Below are 23,881 nucleotides of genomic sequence, written 5' to 3' on the forward strand. Positions count from 1 at the left end.
TGAATGAACATAATAGTCCATTATGACATCAGCAGCGCCTTCAGTAGTTATGCCTTCCTCGCTGCCTCCTGGGGGCGCCACAAAGAAAAACGAGTCCACATCCACAGAACACGCGATGCTCCATTTCTGGAAGGCGGGAAAAGGAAGAATAATTTAAATGGACTGGTAGAGAGTTCCTACTGTAAGTCATTACCTGAGTCCCACATCTGCTGGGCAACTTCCCAAATGGCAGTTTCAGAGGGTCCCTTCCCCCACATCTGAATTGCATACTGGAGTCACGTTAAGCCTAGATTTAAAATAATAAGTCCTGAGGTAATAAAGCCCACGTATGGTGCCCCGTCATTGACCTAGAACCTTTTTCCTTTACTCCATGCTTAGTTTTGTGGTAGGAAAGGTGTTTGTCAAGCCAGCCAAAGCCTTAACCCTTGTTCTGGGGACAGTGCCACAGTGTAAGAAATACTTCAGGACCTGGGTGTTATGGTTGTCTTTATGCTGCACCCAACGGCAGGGTTGGCGCTCAGATCTCCCAGCGTTTGCACACACTGTGCTAAGTGAGCGGACGACAGGGAGGCAGAGGGCCCCTGACATGAATATGAAGAACAGTGCCTGCTGAGCTAGCCTCTCTGTTTCCTTTGCTCCTGTCATCTGAAGAAGTGGGCTGTGCCCACAAACGCTCGTGATACCATCTACATGTTTTGTTAGTCTTTAAAATGCTACTAGACTACTGGTTGTTTTTTAAGTTTTTCCTGTTTCCTTTATCATCATCTTCACTGGTTTTTTACTATGAATGTGACAAAGAGTTACCCTCTTCGGAGACGTTCCGGAAGCGTTGTGTTGACTGCTCCAATGGGAGAGAGGACAGACCTTTCTCGCCCACCCTTTGCCACACAGATCCCTGTCAATGGCTGCCAAATGTTTGCTGAGTGAACATGAGGCAGGGAACCAACCCAATGAGACCAGTCTCCTTGAGCAAATATTGAGGTAGACGAGGGCGCAAATGACTGAAGTGAAGCCTGAAAAACATGGATAGAGCAGAACAAAGGGACTGAAATGATGTAAGTCACAGATCCCTATCTCCTGCTTGGGCAAGATATAGACCTGAAACTGAGTCAGTCTTTGATCCTAACTCATAAGGCCAAGAAATGACAAATTTCTTTTGCTGCCAGATCTGAAAGGAGGGGGTTTTAAGGGGCGTTTTTTTGCTACACCATGATAGCACACTATGAAAGTGATGAATGTACCTTTGTCTCTGCTATTGGGACTGATCCACACAAGAAGTCAATGAGTCCGCTACAGCTGCCCCCTAGGGAATTTAGGTCCAGAGCCTCACAGGCATATTGGCACCTTGTTGTTCATACTTGCTGCTGTGGAAGGCAAAATTCAAATCCCACTCTTGGTCCAAGTGGAAATTAGGGCAGGAAACGTGCTCAGCACTTAATTAGTAGTCAACCAGGGATTGTCCTGTCCAGCTTGACAAGAGTATTGCTATTTCAAATTGTGCAACGCTGGTAGTTTATGTGAGGTCTGTTTGGCAATATGTCTTTATGGAAGATTTGCTGTGTTGTCAGACTTTACCAACCAACACAACAAGAGCACAGATTTTCACTACATAAATGCATAGTTGGACTGAGCAAATTGCAAAGGAATTAGAAGTGATGGTGCAGCAAACAGGACTGGCAGAAATAGCATAGTGGTGAATGTAATATCTGTGGCAGCTGGTAATGGATTCACTGTTTCATTCACCCCAAAGCTTTGGCATCCAAGGGTATTTCCGCTGATCCTATGGACATACTGTAGGAAGATGTGAAAACCATTAATTTAATTAAAGAAAGCTCACTAAAGAGCTGGCTTTTGGAAGCATTTTGCTCAGAAATGGGAACCCATTTACTGTTCTACTCTGAACTACTGGTGGCCGTCACAGGGCAAGGTGCTTAGAAGGGTGTACGAGGAACGAGATTCACATTTTTCTGGTAGAGAGGTGGAGCATTGGCTTGACAGGGACAGCTGATTGATAAAGTTGTCATAGCTAGCTGATGTTTTTTCTATTTTAAACTGAAGTTGCAAGGAAGCAGTAGTGATTTGTTTTGCCACTCTGAATGGATAGACACATTCCAACAATCATTAGCACAGTGGAAGGGGAACTTACACACCCTCTGGGTGTGGTGCACAGTCCCATCCAGTGGCACCAAGACCACTTACCGGCAGAATAAGGAGACTGCTCTACATAGCCTTAGCTAAGAGCTGGCTGGCTTTTAGCTCATGCAGTAGAGGCTCATGCACAAAGCCAGTGGTTTTCAAAGCACAGGCAGTCCCCGGATTACATGGATCCGACTTACATCGGATCCCTACTTACAAACGGGGTGAGGCAACCCCGGACTAGCTGCTTCCCCCCAGCAGACCAAGGAGACACGAAGCCAGCGCCCCCCCCCCCCCCAGCAGACCAGGGAGACAGGGAGCGGCTTTTCTCAGCAGACACCTCAGCTTGAGAATAAAGGACTGAGGGAAGTGAGGTGTGGGAGAATAAAACTGAGCTCTGGAGAAATGTTTGGCTAGAGTTTCCCCTACAATATGTACCAGTTCCGACTTACATACAAATTCAACTTAAGAACAAACCTACAGTCCCTATCTTGTACGTAACCCGGGGACTGCCTGTACAGGTCATGACCCAGTACTGAATCCCAGAATGTCAGGTACCGGGTCACTTTGCTGTAGGATGACAGTGCCTCAACCCGGAAGTGGCCAGCAACAGGTCTAGCTTCTAAGTGGAGCTCCTATGAGCCCAGTGCTGCCCCCACCCTAAGCACCCACTCCTCACTCCCATGGGCCAGTTTCTGGCCAGTGGGAGCTGGGGGAAGCAGTGTCTGCTGGCAAGAACAACGTGCAGAGCTGCTTGCACATCTCTGCCTCAGAGCTGAACCTGCTGCTGGCCCCTTATGGGGCACAGCATGGTCTGTGGTGCAAGATCAAGCAGGCAACCTGCCTTAGCACCCCTGCAGCACTGCCGATCAGGTGCTGCTAGAAGTAAGCTTGCACTCCAATCGCCTGCCTCAGCCCTGAGCCCCCTCCCTCATTCCTGGCCCCACCCCATACCCTGCCTTCTAGTCAAAAGATATAATTAAGTTGGGTCAGGGGCATCAACAATTTTCTTCAACTGGGTCGCAAGAAAAAAAAGTTTGAAACCCCCAGAGGTCCCTGGCTCAATTTCGCCTCTTGGCATTACACAGGCACAACTGAAAAGTAACCATCCCAGCTCCTACGTGCTCCTAACACTGTTACGACACACTGAGAACAGCACTGGTGAAGAAACAAATGAATGCCATGAGTAGTGTCATGCAGTTACATCTCGCTTCTCTGTCTGACCCTTTTAGTCATTCTCTCTCTGAAAAGGGTGTTGAAAATTGGAAAAAAAAAAAAAGCGTTGGATGAAAGATCCTTTTGCTTTCCAAAATCCTGACTCAATAATGGAGCTAAACTGGAGACCTGAACAAGAAAAAGAGGTGTCGTGACTTGCCCGTGGTAGCACATTCAAAACATGCCACTTTTGTCATCATTTTGGAGAAGTGTTTTCAAAGAATATCGGACATTCCGTAATGTTCTGTTGTTGCTACAGTGCGCAACAACCTCCAGGTGCAAACTGGGATTTTCAACTTGGACATGCTTAGAAACAAAAAGAAAGAAACTGACGCAAGAGCTCACCTGAGATGCAGAAAGCACTTTCATCTCTTGAATCAGGCTGGAGCGAGATCATGAACTGCCGGCGGGCCCACCTGTCACATTAAGTAAGTGAAACTCAATCTGATCACCGGTTTTACTGAATTTTACTGAATGTACAAATGCTTTACAAGTAACAATCTCTGATTTTAGTTATTATTTTAAGTGACATGGTTAAAACTAGCATGTATTGCCCTTTATTCTGATTCTACGACAATTTTAGTCAGGAGATATTGTAGTTTCAGATCATGGGGTTAAGTATTTTTCTTCAATTGGGTTGTGAGGAAAAAAGTTTGAAAACCACTGTGCTACAGCATCACAGAAGGTCAAACTATTACTGACTATGACTAATTCAACTCCTCAGATCAACAACAAACAGCCCAAAGACCTCTGTACTCTTGACAATAAAGTGAGGTATAAGCCTCTGATTCTCCTCTTAGATTAGTGTTACATCAGTAACTGATGTTGGTGAAATATTCCATTTCTGAGGCATGATGTTTTCATGCCTCACTAATGAGGTATTTCACCAAAAGCGCAGGAGGCGGTTTGATTGCAGGGATGCTTTTCAAGTGGCTTGGGAGAGCAAGATTTGCTAAATTTAATAGGAATAGGACGGTAGTGGTGGCTTTTTAAGAAACATTCCCTGGCAGAGCTAGAAAACCAAACCCTGGCTGCCTTTGTGTTAGGAAATGAGTGAGAAAAAGAGTGTCCCAAATGGTAGAGCTGTATGGATGGCAACCAGGAATGGTGAAAATGAATCAGATTTCTAAAGTCCCTTCAGTTCTTGTAACCTAGGACTTGCTCCTGCTGCAACTGAAGTAGACGCCAAGACTCCCATTGGACTGGATATTGCAACGAAGTGAGTCCAGAGTAACTCCATTAAGTCAATAGTCTCACACTGATAGAACGGCAGTGTGGGAAGAGAGTCTGAACCCCTGAGTCAGATTGTGATCCCGCGCTCGCTTGACACGAATGTCACTCTAACTTCAGCAGAATGACTCTTGATTCACCCCAGTGCACGCCATCAGAACTGGACTCGTTACATGCATTTTGAATGCTGATTTTAAACTACGCTACTGGTGAGTGAAGACCAGCGGAATGACCAATGCCCTTCTCCCCTCCCCCCATCTGCTAATGACCATTTGACCAAAGAGATGTCATTTGTTCAACAAAATGAAGTGGCAGTTGTGATAACGCAGGTCAGGTCTACGCTACAGAGCCCTGCCAGCACAAGCGTGTGTAGCCAGACACAAACCCCATCTTGTTTTTCCACAAACCCCATCTTGTTCCCCCCCCACCCAGAGAGCAAGAGAAAGGCAGTCAGCCTTTGATGCCCTGGGAACTCAGGTGTGCTGCCTGTCCCTGACTCTACCATAAACAGAAACCAGACAGTAAATGGACTAGCTGACGACCCGGGGCCTCCCGTCGCCGTGATGGCTAGTACCAGTAATTGACACGCCTGCACTGTCCCAGGAGAGGAATCTTCGCCCATCACATACCAGAGGTGCCCATTGTCTGCATTTTTCCCAGGTGTAAATTATGCTTTGCACCCTTCGTGGGAAACTTGGCATTCAAAGCCATTTTTCCTAATTGGCCACTTAAAACCAGGAAGAAGCCTACATGACCCAAGGGGTATAAAAGAGGTTCAGCAACCCACCCCATTGGAGCTCCAATCATCTATACCTGCTGGCAGGTATTGATTGTCTCCCGAGGTCTGTGGGACGCCCAACCTCGCCCTACTTCTTCCCGAGGGATTGAGAGAAAGACGCTGGCCACGCCAAGTCTGGAACGCAGGGGTGAGAATATATACCTGCTAGGTGTCTATTTTGCATGCATTTAATAAGAGCTCAGAGAACCAAAGGGTTTCATGGTACCTGTAAGTGACTTATTAGTGTAATTTCTGTCCTGTCCTTTGTAGTGGCTGTGTTATCTGTAACACAGCAGTAGCATTTAACAACTAAGTTTACCCTGTAACAATAAATAGTAACTGTTTAAGCTTTAACCTGACTCCTTCAGTTGCTGTAAGAGAACCAAGCACAATTTAAAAGAACTTCAGCCGGTCATAAGGGACTCACTGCCCTGACCGTCGGCTGACAGCGTGTCAAGTCGGCGAGTGCGGATGTTTGGTTTGGTGATGACTGGCATAACTGTAGTTAGCAAAGGCCCCTAGGGCAGACACATTGCGCATTCGCTGGCATGGCTTATTGCACTCCAGGGCGAAAGCGGTGCCTGGAATAAGCTGTGCAAGAGGCCCCCAACTTGCAACCACCCAAGTTCCGACCCCCCACACTCACAACCATTTTTGTAAGTGCGGAAGGGGATGGAAACCTCCGACTTACGTCCTCAGCCCACATTTACGACAGCGCATGGTGCCTATTGTACATGAGGGTTCAAGTTACGACGCCCCTGACTTGCGACGCTTCTCCCCGAACCAATCGCGTCGCAAGTCAGGGGCCTCCTGTATTTGCTTGTCACCGCTCCAGCCAGGCCTGCTGTCCTCACCAGACTGCTGTGAGGGAAATCCAAACCTCTGGATCCCCGGGTGTTTTAAGCCTCCGGAGCCTGAACAGAACTTAGCCACTGCTCCAGTCTTTGGGGTCCCCAGGCATGCTCTCAGAGGGGCACAGATGCCAAGTCTAGCACCCCTCTTGAGAACTGGAACCCGCTGTCCCGCGGCCTCGCCCCTGGGCTCAATGCTGGACTGTCAGACTCCCCCAGGGCTAAAGACACGCTTCTCCAGGACTCCACCCCAAGGTGGGAGCCTTCCGGATTAGCACTTAATGCTCTCCAGAGGCTTCCTGCGGGGCTGCCTCCCCCTCATCTTGAGCTGGAGAAAAATAGCCCTGGAAAGAGCCTCTTTTTATAACTTTTTGCCCCCATTAAGGAAGGTCCTGCTCAGCTCAGCACAGACGCCTGCCACGTGACTTCATTGCCAAGGCGATTTCACCCCTGTCAAACCAATTTCCCTGTTTGGGAGCCAGGCTACTGTTTAGGGCACAGTACTGTACAAACCAGGTTTTCTTTAGATTCTGCATGGGCGACCGACGTGTTCTGGTTGCTCAACTTCCTCCAAGTGTCAGAAATTGGATTGAAGGTGTTTCCTGATGGGACCGAAAAGGAGTTATGGTCGGACAGAAGCAGATAATCACTAAGAAGTTGTAGAGGGAAATGACAGTCCTTTTCCTCCTTTGTTCCAGTTTCTAATTTTGAGGGTGTCTCTTTTACTGTCTGCCTTGAACTTTACACCTTTTGGCCTGGACTCTGTCCTTTTTTATTTCCTGTTGTCCCTAGCTCCTTTTCCTTTTCTCCCTCCCCTGGTCCCTCCCAGGCTCAATTTGCTTTGCCTTTGAAAGACAAAAAATTTCTCTTCATCCTACATCTCTTCTCTCTGTCCTTATTTCGTGCCCCTCGCCATAATATCTGACATACCTCTCTAAAAGCCATCCTGTCTCCTTTCTCCCCATATCCTGAAGCTTGCCTATTGCTTTCACTGCCTTATGTTTCTTGTCCAGCTCTCTCATCAATTTCCCCCTCCCATCTGGCTTCCTCTGAAGCTTTTCAGATTTTCTTACTAAAAAAAAAATGGGATCTATTTTTGAGTGCAAATGCGTTATTTTTGCAAAGAACTCGCTTCTTGAATTTAAGATTTTTCTGGATGACGATCATTTTTTGCATATTTTGATGCAAATCCAGCTGCTCCATCAAAACTATGAGAAAGGAAGTTTCCAGTGGCTAATGTTGCTATTTTGGTGTTTGGTATTTTTTTTTCCCCTGATAAAACTCTCTCTTAAAAACTCCCATCAGTTTTGTCATTGCTACCCATATGTGTTGGTAGATAATGCTCATGTTTGGACACCTATTGCATACATATATAAGTATGGTTGAATTTATTTTGATCCCATTACTGTGAGTGAAGATTTATAAAATATTTAGAAGCGATATTTATTTATTTGAAATATTTTATCCTACCTCTCTATTTAAAATATTTGAGGAGGCTTACACATTTTTTAAAAAACACAAAAATATACTAAGTGGCTACGTCTAGACTGACATGATTTTCCGAAAATGCTTTTAACGGAAAAGTTTTCCGTTAAAAGCATTTTCGGAAAAGCGCATCTAGATTGGCAGGATGCTTTTCCGCAAAAGCACTTTTTGCGGAAAAGCGTCCATGGCCAATCTAGACGTGGTTTTCCGCAAAAAAGCCCCGATCGCCATTTTCGCGATCAGGGCTTTTTTGCAGAAAACAGTACTGTGCTGTCTACACTGGCCCTTTTGCGCAAAAGTCTTTCGGAAAAAGACTTTTGCCCGAACGGGAGCAGCATAGTATTTCCGGAAAAGCACTGACAATCTTACATGAGATCAGCAGTGCTTTTGTGGAAATTCAAGTGGCCAGTGTAGACAGCTGGCAAGTTTTTCCGCAAAAGCAGATGATTTTGCGGAAAAACTTGCCAGTCTAGACACAGCCTATATATATAAAAGTAAAATACAGGACCCCGAAGGGGGATATCAAACCTGCTAAAACACCTTAAGAGGAGGGACACACACAATCACTCAACTGTCACTTCGATGTTAGTGGTGGATGTTTTGCTTATGGTTCACAAGTGCTAGATCGTTTTGTACTCCTCTTGACCTGCCATCTGACAATCTTTGAAGCACCTTATAAGCATTACTGAGTTATACTTACAAGGTTTAGAATGTAAATGTTTATCTGCACCTGATGTATAGGGAAACTGAGGCACGGGGATTAAGTGACATGCAATGTTCTAATTTTTCTGGAATAAATTCTATTAAGTGCCCAGCCCTAGATCCACTAATGCTCATCGAATGACCAGAGCTGCTATTCCCAAAGGAACAGAACTCACCTGCTTGTGAGCTTCACCTCAGAACTGGCACCTGGCTGAGCCTCACAGCACTGAGACAGAGTTATAGTGAAAACCACAATACGTTTATCACCAAAGATTCAAGTAATAGCAGATGAGAATATGGGGAAAAAATGGCTGCCTCTAAAGCAAAATCACAACTTACGTTCTAAAGCTAAACTAAGGGTATGTCTACACTACAAGGTTAATTCGAACTAACAGCCGTTAATTCGAATTAACTTTAATAGGGCCTACACATACAAACCGCTAATTCGAATTTAAATCGAACTAGCGGAGCGCTTAATTCGAACTAGGTAAACCTCATTCTACGAGGAGTAACGCCTAGTTCGAATTAAGTAGTTCAAATTAAGGGCTGTGTAGCCACTTAATTCGAACTAGTTGGAGGCTAGCCCTTCCCAGGTTGCCCTGGTGGCTACTTTGGGCCAAACCAGGGAAACTTTTCTGCCCCCCTCCCGGCCCCGGAGCCCTTAAAGGGGCACGGTCTGGCTACAGTGCTTGTGCCAGTTGCAAGCCTGCCAGCACCCAGCCAGCAGACCCTGCACCTGGCACGGCATGAGCCAGCCACCCACTGCCACCCAGCCCTCCGCCTCTTCCCAGGACCAGGCTGGCAGCTCCCAGGAGCCTGCCCGAGGCCACAAGAGGTGGGTGCCCACCTGGTCTAGTGCAGAGATCATGGACCTCATCGAGGTTTGGGAGGAGGCCTCCAACGTCCACGATCTCCACACTAGGCACAGGAATGCGGCCGTCTAGGGCAGGATAGCTGCCAGCCTGGCCACCAAAGGACACATGCGAACCCAGGGGCAGGTTTGCATGAAAATCAAGTTGGTCCAGTGATACCCCCAATCCTGAGCCCTGAGCTTATAACATAAGAATGGCTGTACTGGGTCAGACCAAAGGTCCATCTAGTCTAGTAGCCTGTCTGCTGACAGCAGCCAACACTAGGTACCCTAGAGGCCTTCCACAAACAGAGGCCAGGGACACCATTCCTACCCCCTGGCTAATAATTCCTACCCCCATGGACCCAACTGCCATGAATTTATCTAACTTCTCTTTAAACTCTGTTATAGTTCTAGCCTTCACAGCCTACTGTGGCAAGGAGTTCCACAGGTTGACTATGTGCTGTGTGAAGAAGAACTTTTGCTTATTAGTTTTAAACCTGCTGCCCATTAATTTCATTTGGTGTCCCCAAGTCCTTCTATTATGGGAACTAATGAAGAACTTTTCTTTATTCGCCCTCTCCACGCCACTCATGATTTTATATACCTCTATCATATCCCCCCTCAGTCTCCGCTTTTCTAAGCTGAAAAGTCCCAGTCTCTTTAGCCTCTCTTCATATGGGACCTGTTCCAAACCCTTAATCATTTTAGTTGCCCTTTTCTGAACCTTTTTCAAGGCCAAAATATCTTTTTTGAAGTGAGGAGACCACATCTGTACACAGTACTGAAGATATGGCGTACCATAGTTTTATACTTCCCCCCCTCCTCCTTCCCCTGGCTTCCCCCTTCCAGCTCCCTCCTCCCAGGTTTCCCCCTCCCCTCTCCCACCCTCTCTCTTCCCCTCTCCCACCTCCTTTTCCCAGTCTCCCCAGAGGTTAATTCTCCCCACCCCCCAGTTTTGTTCAATAAAGAGAGTTTCTATTTTTGAACACACGTGTCCTTTATCAGGAAGGGGGGGTGGAAGGAGGTGAGGGAGGAATGAGGCACGAGCCCCCAATGGGGAGGACTGGGGTGGCTCTGTGGGATCCTCGGGGTGGAAACTCTCCTGCAGAGCCTCCTGGATCCTGACAGCCCCCCGATTGACCCCCCCAGATGGCAGCCTGCGGCAAGTGCAGCCAGGCTGATGGCCAAGTGCTGTGATGTGCCGAGTGCGGGCACTTAGGGCACTCTTAGACAGGACTGCTTTGCTGTCCCTCATCGAGTTAGACAAGCAAGCGGAGAACCCTGAGAACTGTCTGTCCGGAGTGGGGGTCGGGTCCCTTTAAGCACAGCCCTCGGCTAGCCTGAGGCAGCAGCTCCACACTCTAAGTCCTAACCTGATGCCCTGCCAGCACTGGTTCCGGCCAGCCTTAACTTCGGTTCAGGGTCCACTCAATGTGGACATGCTATTTCGAATAAGTAAAACGCTAATTAGAGTTAGTTTTTAGGCCTAGATGCACTAATTCGAATTAGCTTATTACGAATTAACTAATTCGAATTAAGTGAGTTCAATTAGTGCTGTAGTGTAGACATACCCTAACGGGAATCTCCTGGCGAAAGAAAGTTTCTCACCCAAAGCTCTTCTCAGCAATTTCAGCCAAGCCTGCCTGAAAGCCCTTGTTCATTCTGCAGAACCACTGTCCTTTTCCACGCTCCACAAAGATTCCTGGGGGGCATAGGTACCGACTCCATGGGTGAGCCGGGACTGGAGCACTTATAGGAAAAAATAGCAAGTGCTTAGCAACTACTGACAGACTGTCTCCCAGTGCACCCCCGCCCCCCCACCCCCGGCCATCAGCTGTTTTGCAGCATGGGAAGGAGAAGTCGGGAAGAGGCGGGCAGGGGGTGGGGATTAGGAGGAAAGGATGGGTAGGAGTTGGTATGGGGTGAGGCGGGGTGTGACGAGGTGAGGACTTGGGGAGGTGGGACCTTAGCACCTCCCTCTGCAGTCCTTACTCTCCATGGTTAGTATTCGGTGCCGGTGCGGGGCACCAAGCTCACTGTCCAGGAGACACGTGAAGAGAGAGAGGAATGAACATCGCTTGTTTGGAAGAAAACCCGTTTTTTCACCTTTGCTAGTGATCGGTGCCTGCAGCCGTTCAGGGTCTAGACAGAACTCCTCCCCCCCATTTCACAAGGATTTTGATGACCAGAGTCGGGTTTTTACTCAAGACTGGACATGAAACTCTCTGAGGCACAAGAACGTGCACCCCAGACCCAGGAGCGCCCGTGGCTGTGTACACGTCCTTGCCGCTTGGCGCGAAGAGAACTTTGGTCACGACATGTCCTGAGTAAAGACGGAAGGGAGCAAGCAGGTCACGTAGGCCCGAGCTTCTCGACCTTTTTCACTCTGCCGCTCCCCCAACCTGCTATACAAACGCCACAGCCCACCTGTGCCACCACTGCTTTTCTGCCGATAAAAGTCAGGGCAACGTTAGGGGGGTAACGGGACAATTACCTGAGGTTCCCTGCCACACAGGACCCCCTGATACTAAATTGCTCAGGCTTTGGCTTCAACCCCAGGTGGCTTTTTGCCCGAGGCCCTGCAAGTCTAATGCTGGCCTTACTTGTTGGACCTCTCTGAAACTAGCTTCCCCTCTCCCCCCACAAGGGGATACTGAACAACTGGCTGAGAACTGCTGGCCTCAGCCAAAGCTTTCAAACCTGGGTGACACCGAAATCCATACAGAGCTACCAAACTAAACGGCCTAATTTTCAGAGAGGTCTAGCACATGCCCAGAGGGACTGACAGCCTTGCTGGGCCCCTGGGCAAAGTATGGGGGGCCTGCTCTGTACCCCGGAAGGGGTGGGGCCTCAGGAAGAAGAGGGGGCTGGCGCTAAGCAGCTCTTAGTGCTGCCCAAACCATGCGGCGCACCCCCCACCCTAGCTCTCAGTGTGGCCTGGAATATATCACGGTGCTCCAGCTGGGATTTAAAGGGGCCCAGGTTCCAGCCATTGCTGCAACTGGAAGCGCCGGGCCCTTCTGAAGTGCCGACACCGGGGCAGAGTTGCCCCTCATCCCCGTCGGCAGCCCTGCACGTGCCATTCGTGTTGGTTTGAAAGGGAGCTGCCGATGCTGCGCTCTACAAAAACCCAGGGAATTTGTTCAGCATCTTAACTTCAGTTTGAAATGTCGCGCCGCCGCCAGAGCCTGGTGATGCAGGATTGTGCTGAACTAACGTCAGGTCCAGTTTGCAGTGACCCAAACGATGATGTTTCCTCCCCTTCCCTTAGCAGACTCTTCCACGCTGTCGTCGCATCCGTGGTTGAGATGTTAGTCCCGATATTCCACCTGAGTTGACTTTGCTCATCAGTTTCATTTAGTCCCACTGGTTTGGCTCCGCTTGGATTGCTCTGCCCAGGGCTCTGCGGGGGCACTCGCGTTCCTCACATTCCTTCACACTGTGCTGGGGAGGGAGAACCTGGGAGCGGAAGTGACTTGACTGTTCTCGTGGCCTGAGGAGAGAGAAAAGCACCCAGAGAACCACCCAGAAGAAACAGGGTTAAAATTGTAGAATTTAAAGAGAGACAGGGCCAAGCCAAACCACTAGACACCCCCTGTGTTCGGGGGAAGTTCAGACTGCGATGTAGCCAAGAGACTAACGTGACAGTGACAGAGGTGAAAGTAAGTAGGTGAGGCCCTAGTGCGCCACTGCGGCATGAGCCACCGGGGGCGCTCGGCTGCAGGAGGAGGCAGGACACGCTCCCAACCAGGCTCCTGGGGCTCTCCCGCAGGTTGCCACGCTATGCAGCAGGCAGGTGAAAAGGGCTGTCTGGGGGCATACCCCACACCAGTCCGGTACTGCTCTAGCCCCGAGCGCTCCCCCGAGGTGCCCTTTAAGGAAAGTACGAAGGAGGGGGGACGGAGAGAGAAGCCCCCTCCCTGTTCCTACCAACACAGCATGTTAATAGCTAGTCCCCTGGTGTCACTGTTAGGGTATGTCTACACTACCACCCTAGTTCGAACTAGGGTGGTTAATGTAGTCATACGAACTTGCAAATGAAGCCCAGGATTTGAATTTCCCGGGCTTCATTTGCATGTTGCTGGGCGCCGCCATTTTTAAATGTCCGCTAGTTCGGACTCTGTGCCCGCGGCTACACGTGGCACAAACTAGGTAGTTCGGAATAGGCTTCCTATTCCGAACTATCTGTACAGCTCGTTCCATGAGGAGTAACGGTAGTTCGGAATAGGCTTCCTATTCCGAACTACCTAGTTCATGCCGTGTGTAGCCACGGGCACGGAGTCCGAACTAGCGGACATTTAAAAGAGAAGCCCCCCGCCTGAGAAGGAGAGAGATTCCCCACATTTCCCTTGCACACCAGAGCCGAGGGGCTAGTAGATTTTGTGTGCTCCAGCCCTGTGGGTGGCTGGAGTGCCAACGCGGGTTCCCCAATGTCAAGCCTCAGGGCCCAGATCCAGGCAAGCCGGGGGCCACATCTGGCCCCCAGGCCTGAGGTTCCCCACCCCTGGTCTAAATGGTACTTGATCCTGCTATGAAAGCAGGGGACTGGTCTTGAGGACCTCTCAAGGTGCCTTCCAGTTCTATATTCTGTGATTCTGTGAAACTAACAGCGGTAGGAATGTTAAAGAAACAGAGAGGCAAAATTCCCTCTAACTTCATTTGGAGTTAGGTTGGGCCTATGAGGTTTGTGTCAGTGTGAACCTTTAACAGATCTCTTATCTTCAGTCTCTGTGCCCATCCCTCTCCCCCGCCCCCACCTTTTATTTCTACCTACATTAATTTGGGGGGGGGGGAATCTCCACCAGTTGTGCTGCCTTTGGGTGCTGCTCCATCTGCATAGTGACGTATAACACGTGGGCCGTTTTACTGCTGTGTAGAATGGGCTGGTGGAACAGAATGGCCCATGTGAGGTTGGGCTAGCTAATTCTGCAAACATGACATTCTCTTTAAAAATAAAATACAGGACTATGTAGCACTTTAAAGACTAACAAGACGGTTTATTAGATGATGAGCTTTCGTGGGCCAGACCCACTTCCTCAGATCAAATAGTGGAAGAAAATAGTCACAACCATATATACCAAAGGATACAATTAAAAAAAAAAGTGTATCCTTTGGTATATATGGTTGTGACTATTTTCTTCCACTATTTGATCTGAGAAAGTGGGTCTGGCCCACGAAAGCTCATCATCTAATAAACCGTCTTGTTAGTCTTTAAAGTGCTACATTGTCCTGTATTTTGTTTCAGCTACATCAGACTAACACGGCTGCATTTCTATCTTTAAAAATAAGCGGCTTCACACGGGCTGCAAGGAAAGGAACCTCTCTTTTCCAAGGTAGCCACTATAAAAAAGGCAGCATCAGAGCAGATGCCGACAGGAGAACCAGAGTTACAAATTGCCCAAGAAAATGCAAAGACTTTCCTGGCAGGACCGACCCTCCTGGCATGATCCAAGTGTATAAGCATGAAATTGAAATCCCTGCATTGTTAGCTAAAACGGGATTTAAAAGTACAACACCCAAGCAAGCTGTGGCTTCTCACACCACCAAATAGACACCATAATAAATAGGGCAGCAACATGATGCCACCTGGCAAAGGCAGCAGATCGAACAGGGAAGCCAGCACAGAGCTGGGATGGTTTCTCTCCAGGGGATGCCTAATGATGAAACCGAGCTACCAATCTGCCACTGTGCAGTGTGTCATCATGATGTGAGAGATTAAATGGTGATCCCAGTCCAAAAAATGTTCTTACTATCATAATGAGTCAGCTTTTAAAGAGACAGAACTTTGAGAGATGTCACAAGCTTTGAATGCTTCCAATGTTAATAGTCTGCATTTCTGTAAATCACACTGTTGATCTGAGGACATGGAAGGGTTGCAGGAAGGGTTGAATTCTCAGAAAACTTCAAAACCAGACTACAAAGAGAAACAGCAGCACCACAATTTACTTGCAAATGTAGCAATCAAATTAGGACTGAATAAGAATCTAGAGAATGGTTCTCTCACTACAAAGGCAATTTCCCCTCTCTTGCTATTCACACCTCCCCATCTGCTGTTGGGAATGAACCAAATCCTCCCGGCTGAATTAGCCTCCCTAACACTCATTTTACACTTGAGAAGTAATTCCCTTCTTTTGACATGCTAGTACATTAGGACACAAAGCAATGGGCTTAAATTGCAGCAAAGGGAGGTTTAGGTTGGACATTAGGAACAAGTTGCTAGCTGTCAGGGTGGTGAAACACTGGAATAAATTGCTTAGGGAGGTTGTGGAATCTCCATCACTGGAGATATTTAAAAGCAAGTTAGATAGACTTTTCTCGCCTGGATCAGGGGGATGAACATAGCTGGCTGCATTGTAGACGCCCTTCCATCAGAGGAGCTCACTGCTCTTTGGTAATAGTAAAACATTAAGCCCTACAGCAGCCCAGTGAGGTATAGGAGTAATAATGTTCCCATTTTAGAGATGGGGAAACTGAGACATGGCTAAGTGACTTGCCAAAGTCACCTAGGGAGAAGTCACCAGCCTGCAGACGCTGGTGTCCAATCCCGTGACCACAAAACCATCCTTGCTCCCTTGTGGATGAAGACGCTATACAATATGGAGGTATCAGAAGTGGTGAATGGTTTCTGATCTGATGCTTCAGAACTGCATCCCATTTCATCCCAGGCGAATTCAGAAAAATGGCTGCTATGCTAGCTTGTTTCTCATCATTTTAAGTAGAAAGGCTAAAAACATCTGGGCTCTGAGGCTATGTCTAGACTACGTTCTATTTTCGAAAAAGGAGAATATCTTCTTCCGATCTCACTTTAGAAGGAGGATCTTTCAAAAGTGAAAGTAGTCTGGACATGGCTTTTTGGAATGAATCTGAGGAACTGTCCCGGATTGAAGTGTCATTAGAGGAGGTTTTGGAACAAATAGAAAAACTTAATGTTAACAAATCTCCGGGACCGGATGGCATTCATCCAACGGTTCTAAAAGAACTTAAATGGGAAATTGCTGAGCTATTATCTGTGGTTTGTGACCTATCCTTTAAATCGGCTTCCGTACCTAATGACTGGAAGGTAGCCAACGTGACACCAATATTTAAAAAGGGCTCTAGAGGCGATCCTGGCAATTACAGACCGGTAAATCTAACTTCAGTACCGGGCAAATTAGTCGAAACAATAGTAAAGAATAAAATTGTGAAGCATGTAGAAGAACATAATTTGTTGGACAAAAGTCAACATGGTTTCTGTAAAGGGAAATCCTGTCTTACTAATCTGTTAGAGTTCTTTGAAGTGGTTAACAGACATGCGGACAAGGGGGATCCAGTAGATATAATATACTTGGATTTTCAGAAAGCCTTTGACAAGGTCCCTCACCAAAGGCTCTTGTGTAAATTACATGGCCATGGGATAAGAGGGAAGGTCCTTTCTTGGATTGAGAACTGGTTAAAAGACAGGAAACAAAGGGTAGGAATAAATGGTAAATTTTCAGATTGGAGAGGGGTAACTAGTGGTGTACCCCAAGGACCAATCCTTTTCAATTTATTCATAAATGATCTGGAGAAAGGGGTAAGCAGTGAGGTAGTAAAGTTTGCAGATGATACCAAACTGTTTAGGATAGTCAAGACAGAAGCAGACTATGAGGGACTCCAAGAAGATCTCACCAAACTGAGTGATTGGGCAACAAAATGGCAAATGAAATGTAATGTGGATAAGTGTAAAGTAATGCACATCAGGAAAAATAACCCCAACTATACGTACAGTATGATGGGGGCTAATTTGGCTACGACAAATCAGGAAAGAGATCTTGGAGTTATCGTGGACAGCTCTCTGAAAACTTCCACACAGAGTGCAGCGGCGGTCAAAAAGGCAAATAGGATGCTAGGAATTATTAGGAAAGGGATAGAAAATAAGACCCAGAATATCTTACTGCCCCTGTATAAAACTATGGTACGCCCACATCTTGAATACTGTGTACAGATGTGGTCTCCTCACCTCAAAAAAGATATTTTGGCCTTGGAAAGGGTTCAGAAAAGAGCAACTAAAATGATTAGGGGTTTGGAACGGGTCCCATATGAGGAGAGGTTAAAGCGACTGGGACTTTTCAGTTTAGAAAAGAGGAGACTGAGGGGGGATATGATAGAGGTCTATAAAATCATGAGTGGTGTGGAGAGGGCTGATAAAGAAAAGTTATTTATTAGTTCCCTTAATAGAAGAACTAGAGGACACCAAATGAAATTAATGGGTAGCAGGTTTAAAACTAATAAAAGAAAGTTCTTCTTCACACAGCGTGTAGTCAACCTGTGGAACTCCTTGCCAGAGGAGGCTGTGAAGGCTAGGACTATAATAGAGTTTAAAGAGAAGCTGGATAAATTCATGGAGGTTAGGTCCATAGAAGGCTATTAGCCAGGGGATAAAATGGTGTCCTTGGCCTCTATCAGAGGCTGGAGAGGGATGGCAGGAGACAAATCGCTTGATCATTGTCTTCGGTCCACCCTCTCTGGGGCACCTGGTGCTGGCCACTGTCGGTAGACAGGATACTGGGCTAGATGGACCTTTGGTCTGACCCAGTACGGCCGTTCTTATGTTCTTATGTAAAAAAAACCCTGCTTTTTCGAAAAAAATGCTCTTCCTTAAAAAATGAGGTATACACAGATTTTTCAAAAAACGGTTTTTTTCCCCCGAAAAAACTACATACAGACTACTGTTAGAGAAAAGAAACTGCCCCCCCAGTAAAAAAGTTTGGCCAGGCCGCTCTTGTTCTGCAGTACTCCTTGAGAGAAACTGGCCACACCCTTCCTGCATACCATTGCCCTTAGAAAAAGGAAAGGTGTGAAAAGGGGAAAATAGCCTCAGACTCTCCCACCCGTCACCTTGGCGTGAGAACTGCGGGGCTTACCTGGTCGCATGAAACCTGCACGGTTTTGGCCCAACCCCTGGGACACAGACCCCCCACTTGGTGACCATTGGGCCATATATGGTAATATGCAAGCGCGGGAAAGCGATGTGCAGATTTGGGGATAAATATCCATGGCACAGTTTGCTCTAGGAGGTCTTCGCAACATACGTACCACCGTGCGTGTGCCTTCTCATATACTTCAAAGCGCTGCCGGCCTGATCAACCGACCAGCCACCTCCCCCGACTCTCGGGCGTAACCAAGGCCTTCGCAACCGAACCGATATCTGTGAAATGTTCCATGTGCTGTGTAAGTTGGTATGTATGATTTAATTTTTTTCTTGTTGTATAAGCTTAGTGTTGTAGTTGTTTTTGGGTAGTACATAAGAGTTTGTAGTTATCACTGTTATTTAATTAGTGTAGCTGGATATTTTAAGATTAGAGACTATTCCCCTTGCCATCCTTATATCTCTGACATGTTTTACTAGAAGCCATAGAATAAATATAATAAATACTGTAAATCCATTATTAACACGGTCTATTAAAAATCTTAGAATAAATACTATAAATTCACCATTGTCATAAATAAATATTTTTCATTTGATAAAACTGTCCACCTGGTTCTGTCCTTCCCCCCTTGGGTATTTATCATCGGACCTGTGATTCTCGCAACAACTACTTTCACTTTCAAAAGATCCTCTTTTGAAAGTGAGATTGGAAGAAGATATGCAAATTCCCACGGAATTTTCATATCCTCTTTCGGAAAAAAAACCCGTAGTTTAGACATACCCTTGTAAACTGAGCCAAAAATATAACGGAAGCCACAAAAAGAAACTAACCAGAGAACACCAGGATGTCTTCACTTTCACTCGGTTTCAGACCAGTTTAGAGTTATGAAAAAACAAAATGAGCTTGATTATTCCTGTTCTAGAAAATGCTGTCTCTGACAGCTTTAATTTCCTGCCCACCTAGAATCAGCAGGCCTGCTATTGGCACTGTTGGCTCAGGCTGATGGGCCGTGAGCTAAGAAAGCGTTCAGAAGACTCGAATGAGTAACTGGCACTGTGTTTGGTCTGAATAGCAAAGAACTTGTGTGGGCTTTCCTTTCAGGGGCAGATGAAAAAAGGTTTTCTGGTGGCTTTTGTTCTAATCTCTGGGCTCATTTGTACCTATTTTTAAAATTTACACTTTAGTTGCCAGAGGCTTGAAGAGCACCTCTGCAGAGATCTCCCTAGATATTTCCCCATTCACTCTCTCTACCCTCAGAGACCCAAGGCCCTTCTAATCAAGGTTAGCCATATGCCAGGACCACCAGCCTCCTCCCCCCCAACTCCTGCTCATCATCTAGGTTCTCTCATATAATTGATCCTAGATAAGATACCAAAACTTGTGCACAACTTTAACCATGGCGCTAGCTATTAAAACATCGGGGGCAGTCAACATGCTTTGTGCCAAAATCGTGTTCTTTAGACCAGTGGTTTTCAAAGTGTGGTCTGTGGACCACTGGTTCTCCATGACCATGATGCAGGTGGGCTGTGGGTTCGGGGCTCCTCTGCCCCCATACAGTGGGGAGTCCCACCCCTGCAGCCTCATACATTCCCTGAAATGTTGCAGACTAGCAGATGTGGTGGTCAAAAGTTATTGTGTTACTAACCAGCTGTGTCTACACTGGCACCCTTTTCCGGAAAAGGGATGCAGATTAGCCAAGTCGAAATTGCAAATGCTGTGGGGATTTACATTTTCCCCGCTGCATTTGCATGAACATGGCTGCCACTTTTTTCCGACTCGGGGCTTTGCCGGCAAAAAGCGCCAGTCTAGACAGGGATCTTTAGGAAAATAAAGCCATTTCCTTTTAGGGAAGATCCTCTTAAAATCAGGAATAAGGGATCTTCCAGAAAAGGCTTTATTTTCCGAAAGATCCCTGTCTAGACTGGCGCTTTTTGCCGGCAAAGCCCTGAGCTGGAAAAAAGTGGCAGCCATGTTCATGCAAATGCAGCGGGGAAAATGTAAATCCCCACTGCATTTGCAATTTCAACTTGGCTAATCTGCATCCCTTTTCCGGAAAAGGGTGCCAGTGTAGACACAGCCACCAAGAAAAAATACCATGTAGTTTCATGTAGGGCCTCACTTTGTCCAACCAAAGAAAAAAGAAAGTTACAGTTTAAGACAATGAAACCGCCGGTAACTATTCAACTAACTCTTTGTGTAGAGTCCTGCATGGATATAAAATTTTTATACGCCTCCATAGCCACCATGAGCTGAAAATATCCACATCCATAGCCACAGATGTAGATATCCCCGGATATAAAGGGGATATTCGGAATTTGCGGGGTTTTCTCTACAAAATTTGCATTTGCCTCTCCATCTATATCTGCCAAAATGAATCACGGACAGGTGTGGATATCCAGTGGGATTTGCAGGACTCTGTCTATGGGCGCAGTATCAGAGCAACTAAATATTAATGGATCAATCTGCACATCGTCTACCTGGGAGATGGGGAAGTGCTGTTGTTCTCATTTTACAGAACGAAAGCACATAGCAAGGAATGGAGTTGCCCACCTTCATACAAGGAAATTTATGGCAGAATAAGGGAACTCACCTCAGGTCTCCAGCGCCACACCCCAGTGACTTAATGATAAAACCTTCCTTCCATCACTAAAAAAGGACAGTATGTTTTGATATATTTATAACTTTTCATTATTTTTTCCAAATGTAACAAAATACTAGCGTCATCATAATATGCAAATAAAGAGGGTTAAGATATAGGCCGAGGAGGGCAAGTGACGTATTTCCAGGGTCTATTTTAACCACAGGCCTCTAAAAAACTTAACCATTTTGCTTTGAATTTTGGGGGCATTCTTTTCTGTGGGGTGCCAGTTGATTGTTAGCTGTGAGGCCAGCCATATCATTGATCCAGGCATCCACATATGGTGAGGATTAACGTCTCCGTTTTTGCAGGATTCATTTTTTAGCAGCCAAAGCTGCACATTGGCACCGTGCCATCTTGCTACCAGGTAACCTTCAGGTATCGGGAATAGATACAAGAATAAAACTTAAAGAGGAGGGCTCCCACTTAGCATCCCATATCAAGTTGGTCCTTTGACCCACCCTGTACCAGAAATTCTGCATATAGTGGCATTCCCAAAACACATGGTGCAAACGGAACATCAAGAGGGATACGTTCCTAACAGCCGTCAGTATTTATGAGGGCCATTATAATCGGGGACCAGCAGATCAGGAAAAAGAGGACTGGATCTTAAAGTAAAATTAAAACAATGGGAGATAGTTTTGCTGAGAAACAGAAGAAATTAAAAGCACTAGGATTCATTAGCTTTCAAACCAGATGGGGCATTTTTAGTGTTGGTTAAAAAAAAAAAACCCAACAACTAGAGAAGCTTTTGCAACCCTCTGACTGAATATACTACGTGAAACTCACTCCATTTCATTCTGGCAAATCCTACAAATTAAAATGACTGTTTTAGTCGCCTGCAATCACCCCGAAGGATTTATATCCCTTGCAATGGATTTTAAGCATTGATTCTTTGACCCCTTTCTAGCTGAAACAGAGAAACTAATTAGCCTACTACAATGGAAATGTAATAAGATTTTACTCTGGGTGAGGGAGTGGGTGATTTGTGATCTAGAGAAAAGGCCCACTTGTTATACTCAGAGCCGTCTGTACCCACACTCAGAATATGCAGTTGTATAGGGCAGTGTTTCTCAACCAGTGGTACAAGTACCCTTAGAGGTACTCGAGAGAAGTCGGGGGGGGGGGAGGTATGTCAACACAACTGGAATGTGAAAAAAAACTGAATTTTTGTATTAAGTTTTACAGCGTTTTATTATTTTTGTACGTTTTACACTCAAAAATTTCGTCACCCTCCCCACTATGATTAAGTTGTTTAAACAAATGCGTTGAAATGGTAGAAAAAAAAACTTGTGTGTCTGAAAACTGTCGGTACATGGGGTACTTTTTTTAGGGGGGAAGGGGTACTTTATTAAAAAAAAAGGTTGAGAAACACTGGCATAGGGCACCCAAAAATTTGGGGCACCATTGGGCCTCAATATCTCGCCCTGTTCTGTGGCTCTGCTTCCTCCAGAGAGAATCTAGTTAACTTAAAAAGTGAGAATGCCTGCCAGAGCTATTAGCAGCTCTGAACCTGTGAAAGAGCCATTCCAGTGGTAATAGAGTCATTTAACAGGCATTTGCCAACCCCAGGTATGTAGTATCAGTTTCTGAATTTACTGTATTAGCCTACAGGCACTTTGTTTAAAATTTGTTTTAAAACTATGTTATTAGTGTGTTGCTAACAATTATAAAATCACCTTACCCCCCCCCCCCTCGTCTCCCCCTCTGCTGGCTGCCATCGGGCATAGGGGCACTAGTTTCATTGTAATGTGCGAGGCCCCATAAGTCCTGAGGATGGCCCTGGTTCCCTGTGGTGGAGAAAGCGGGCATGACAACCACCCCGGAGAGAGAGAGGAAGGTCATTGGTGCAAAGGGAAAAAAGGAGGCAATTGTTAAAGATGGAGCTGAAGGATGTAGCCCTGGGCTGGGAAGCTCATGGTCACAGGCTAGGTAGACATCCCTTAAGAGGGAGCAGTGCCACTGCAACTGTGCCTGGCCAGCGGAGCCCCAACTGGGCAAAAAGAGAAAGCAACTGGTCCTGAGAGAAGAGGAAGGTCGGGTAAAAGAGCCACACCCACTCAATGTGGCACTTTGTCACCCCCTAGTGGTAGCTGCGGCTCAGTCCCCACTAGAAGGAAATTGATGAGCTTGCTCCAGCCTTGCATAACAGAAGGGTCTTTTAACTCAGGCAATGGAGGGAGACTCATCCAGAATTTAGATACAGGGGTCCCAGTTTTAGTCCCCGCTGTTCATGTCCCACCTGGACATTAGCAAAAGCCCCTTGGTGTCGTGTATGCAGGAGCAATTACAAGGAGACATGCACTCTGTTTATCATTTCAGGCCCAAAACAGATTATTCCAGAACTGCTGCACCACTCCTGGGGAAACCATCTGTAACTTGGCGAACAGGAAATCCGAGAGACACTTTCCATTGATTTCACAGAGAGTTGGATCAGACTCTGCCTTTGCTCATTTGACGGGTGGGACGATTTCATCTTTAAAAAGCAAATGTTGCTGGTTTATCCTGTGACCTGAGATGCAAACCGGGTCTTCTCTGCCACTTACAATGAGCTCACCCTGGCATATAAATACTCCACTCTAGGGTTTCACTGTTTTGCTGATGCACAAGGCAGATAGAAGCCCGCTTGCTTTTCCAAAACTGTGTTGTCTTTGCCGTGTAGAAGATCTGTCAAAACTTGTTTGGCTCTGTCCCGTCAGGAGATCTGAATCAGAGAGACTCTGGGTGGGAGAAGGGAATTCAGGAGGAAGGTGCATTTTACATAGGGAATGTCAATACTTTAAACCGAGCTAGGTCTGGCACAAGCCTGCCAGGAAACCCAGAATAACCATGTGCGGGCCTAGCTTGCACAGAGCCCCATAATGCTGCAGGCTGGCAGCTCCTGGAAGTGTGCTCACTACATTAGAGCTAGCTGTGATATGTCTACACAAGCTGCAATCCACAGCCTATTCCTTTTTCTGACCGCAGCCACAAATGACAGGTGCAATGATCGCCACGGTCATCAGTGAATATTGCGCTGCCTATGTACGGGATGGGGCTCTTGCCTTCAGAACCTGATCCAGGTCACATGGATTGGGCTGGCAATAGACGTACAGTCTCTCCCCC

General features: G+C 46.7%; 1 long non-coding RNA gene across 2 annotated transcripts; it reads left to right on the plus strand.

The window, feature by feature from the left end:
* Window positions 1-53: 53 nt before the first annotated feature.
* LOC112544057 (uncharacterized) lies at window positions 54-23,360 on the plus strand. Of its 2 annotated transcripts, none has more exons than XR_003087372.2 (3): window positions 54-181; window positions 3,611-3,779; window positions 23,099-23,360. It is a non-coding gene; the product is annotated as an uncharacterized LOC112544057 (long non-coding RNA). The 2 variants fall into 2 exon arrangements; XR_012904449.1 differs by having other exon boundaries at window positions 79-181; window positions 3,225-3,779.
* The last annotated feature ends 521 nt before the right edge of the window (window positions 23,361-23,881 follow it).

Source organism: Pelodiscus sinensis, chromosome 5 (genome assembly GCF_049634645.1).
Source record: "Pelodiscus sinensis isolate JC-2024 chromosome 5, ASM4963464v1, whole genome shotgun sequence".
NCBI lineage: Eukaryota > Metazoa > Chordata > Testudines > Trionychidae > Pelodiscus > Pelodiscus sinensis.